Below are 3,956 nucleotides of genomic sequence, written 5' to 3'. Positions count from 1 at the left end.
TGGTAGTATTGTGGGAAGTCGTGGCCTAATGGTTAGAGAGTCGGACTCCCAGTTGAAAGGTTGTGAGTTCGAGCCTCGGGCCGGCAGGAATTGTGGGTGGGGGGAGTGCATGTACAGTTCTCTCTCCACCTGCAATACCCCGACTTAGGCACTGAACCCCAAACTGCTCCCCGGGCGCCGCAGCATAAATGGCTGCCCACTGCTCCGGGTGTGTGTTCACAGTGTGTGTGTGTTATCACTGCTCTGTGTGTGTGCACTTTGGATGGGTTAAAAGCAGAGCACGAATTCTGAGTATGGGTCACCATACTTGGCTGAATGTCTTGGCTGGAAAACTGGGTCGGCCTTTCTGGGATGGTATTCAAATGGTTCAGGTCATACTTGTGGGTATAGGAGAGCATAAGTCTAAGTGGACGTTCATGACACGTGGAGTCCCACAAGGCTCAATTCTTGCACCGCTCTTGTTAAGCCTGTATATGCTCCCACTAAGTCATGAGAAAGAACCAAATTGCCTATCACAGCTATGCTGATGATACCCAGATTTACCTAGCCTAATCTCCAAATGACTACAGCCCCATTGACTCCCTCTGCCAATGTATTGATGAAATTAATAGTTGTATGTGCCATAACTTTCTTCAGTTAAACAAGGATGTGACGAGTGGGGTGGGGCCGAGAGCCGTGGGAATGGAGCGAGGCCGGTGGGGTGATTGGAAATGCTACACACCTGCTACACTCACCTCTCTCTCGTCCTTCACTGTCGTCGCTCCTCTTTTATATCCTTCCGATTGAAAATAGACAATGGACATTTTTGTCAGAAAAATGTCAGTAATGTCAGACATAAAAGGTGATCTTAATGGTATACAGTAGCTAGGGCAATGCCATGGTGTTGCAAATTAAAGATAGATTTTGAATAATTCAAGTATAAAGTAATATGAATAGCTACAAGAAAAAAATTCACTCAACAAACTCCTTCACTGTCATCATTATCAATACAACTTTACAAGTCTTTAAAGAATATTCCAAATGGCATGTCTTTTATGCAACTTTAAAATGGACAAATACATATATCAGTAAATTGACATTATTTTATCAGTAAGGCTGTGTTAACTATATTAAGAAAAGAAAAACACACATAACGATGACAGTAACTGAGTAAGAATTAAATATTGAATTAAGCAAATATTATTATTCACCGTGCAATCCAGGAACCTTTTTTAAGGCTTCAAAAACAGGGAGAAACTGTGCTTTTTTAAGTGCAACAAAACACATTCTTCTGGGCTTAAATGAAAGGTCTATGGACTTCTAAATTACATATTAGGCAAAAGAAAAGAAAAACTGTTGTTTCAAAATCATAGATATGTTAAATTTTTTAAATTATTATTATTATTATTATTATTATTATTATTATTTTTTACAAAATTACAATTGAGTAATTCTTAGCAAAACAACTAAAAAAATGTTCAATAGTAAGGGAACATAACAATGGCACATTTGAAAAATGAGAATGGCCAGATTCTCCCATTATTCTTTACTCATATTACCACATTATACAGTTACAAAAAATGTCAAATTTATTTTTATAGCCCTCAATGGCATGTTGTTTGCTAATGGAAAATTATAATTAAAATGATACCATACACTTTGGGACTTACAAGATATAGGAATAATCTCACTTTTTTATACTCTTTTAAAAAAACAAGAGAAGTACTAATATATGTCATAAGTTAATATCACAGGGTCTGTTTTTATCGTTGACAACTGAAATGAATTAATAACACTGACAAATGTGGCTGGAAGTTTTTTTGTGGGGAAGTCGTGGCCTAATGGTTAGAGAGTCGAACTCCCAATCGAAAGGTTGTGAGTTCGAGTCCCGGGCCGGCAGGAATTGTGGGTGGGGGGAGTGCATGTACAGTTCTCTCTCCACCTTCAATACCACGACTTAGGTGCCCTTGAGCAAGGCATCGAACCCCCAACTGCTCCCCGGGTGCCGCAGCATAAATGGCTGCCCACTGCTCCGGGTGTATGCTCACAGTGTGTGTGTGTGTTCACTGCTCTGTGTGTGTGTGCATTTTGGATGGGTTAAATGCAGAGCACAAATTCTGAGTATGGGTCACCATACTTGGCTGAATGTCACTTCACTTCACTTTAAGTTTGCCATTTTCATTTTGACACTGACCTGTAAAGCACCGGCATGTCTAATTCTCAGTCTTCATTTTTATGAAATTATGAGTTTAGCTCCACAACTGCCTTGAGGTAAACATGAAATCCATGATACTAAAATGACTGGCATAACAAATAATAGATAACATTATTATCAGTGAGCCTGAAGTTCTTAACCTCTCCTCTCAGAAAAGAACACTGAAAGCTCCCCTAGAACATAACATTTCACTCATTTAGGGTAAAAAAAAGGCATTTCACTAGTGCTTATGGTAAAGAATATGGGCACATGCAGTGCAGGTAAAAGCACACATACAGCATTTAGGCACGAATACTGTACATACACAGTTATAAATCCGCAAACAGAAAATATCAGTGCATTGCAAAAAAGTAAAACAAAAAAAAAACAAAGTACAACTGTGACATAAATGATCACTTCACAGTGTTAAAAACTTGGCTCAGGAAAGCACTGAGTCAAACTAAGTTCCGTCTTGCTCAAGATATGAAATTCTATCATTTTATAATTTTTTTATATTTTATTTTTTTTATAATAGTTATACTTAGAAAATCCATTATTGCTAAATAAACAAAAAGAAAAGAAAAACTCAATAAAATGTACAAATGTACAATGCTGTAGAGACTGGAATGTATTTGAGATTATCCAAGAGAACTAATGTAAACTGCAGATGGATGAGAAATGTGTAGACTGTCATTAGATGACGGTAGTTCCATGGACTTCCAGAAAGCCTGTTATGTTTCACAGACCCTTGAGTTGGCAGGTTACGCATTCAGCTAGGCTTCAATACAAAGTCCCAAAGCTTTTTACGATGTACAGCATAAGAATTCACAAGTTTTGGAAAAAATGAACATACAAATGGCACAATAACATTTGAGGTAAAACAACAGCAAAGAATGGAAAAAGTGTGTGCACAAAATGCTAAGCTAACTCAAAAATATAATATTTGAATAAAAAACCCTAACGACGAGTACCTTAATACTTCAAAAGGCACCTTCTATGAAGATGGAGAACAAAAATTTAACTGGTTTGGTCTTAAGTGCATCCCAAAATAAAATAAAAAGTTCCAGAGACATCATGATTCCAAGCAACTGAACCTGTAAAGAGCTTATTGTGATTTTAGGGGGTACGTAAAAAAAATTTTTTGGCAAATGTTTTTTTGTTTGACCGAAATATAAAAAAGCAGCAATTAAAATATACACAGCACATAAGATTGTGCATATCTACTTTTAAAACCTTAAATAACATTTGTAATGCATTTTAGCACATTGAACTGTCAAGCGATGATGATGTGCTGAGCATCAATTGAGTATTATGCCCATTTCACACTGGATGCACTAGCAGAGTAATAACTGCGCATATAATCTGCGCATATGCAGAGTGGAAACAGCACGTGCTCATTGTGCAAATCTGTTCATGTTTGATATCAACGTGTCTTTTGGCCAAAAACTATGCATTATTGCTTTAACTAAAATAGACTGGCACAGATATAATTGCAGGTCTGCCGCTTCTGCTCGGCTCCTGCTTCGGATTGCTGCATCGCCTCAGCTTCCAGTATGAATGCTCAAATCTGTTAATGGGCACCGGGAAAAATAAATACTGCTTATGCTCTGCTTACGTGTGCAGTGTGAAACAGGCCTTAGTTAAAGTCTTTTGGTCTTAAGAGCTGGAATGATAAATTACTATGTCAGGTTATTACCAGTCATATTGTGAAATAGATTGTAAGTGAAAAATAATGGCTCATAGCTCTACTCATAGGGTTGGGTATCTTTTCGATTGGAATCGA

The sequence above is a fragment of the Carassius carassius genome, chromosome 47 (genome assembly GCF_963082965.1).
Source record: "Carassius carassius chromosome 47, fCarCar2.1, whole genome shotgun sequence".
Lineage (NCBI taxonomy): Eukaryota > Metazoa > Chordata > Actinopteri > Cypriniformes > Cyprinidae > Carassius > Carassius carassius.
The sequence above is the reverse complement of the archived record's forward strand: the minus strand, read 5'-3'. Positions refer to the sequence as shown.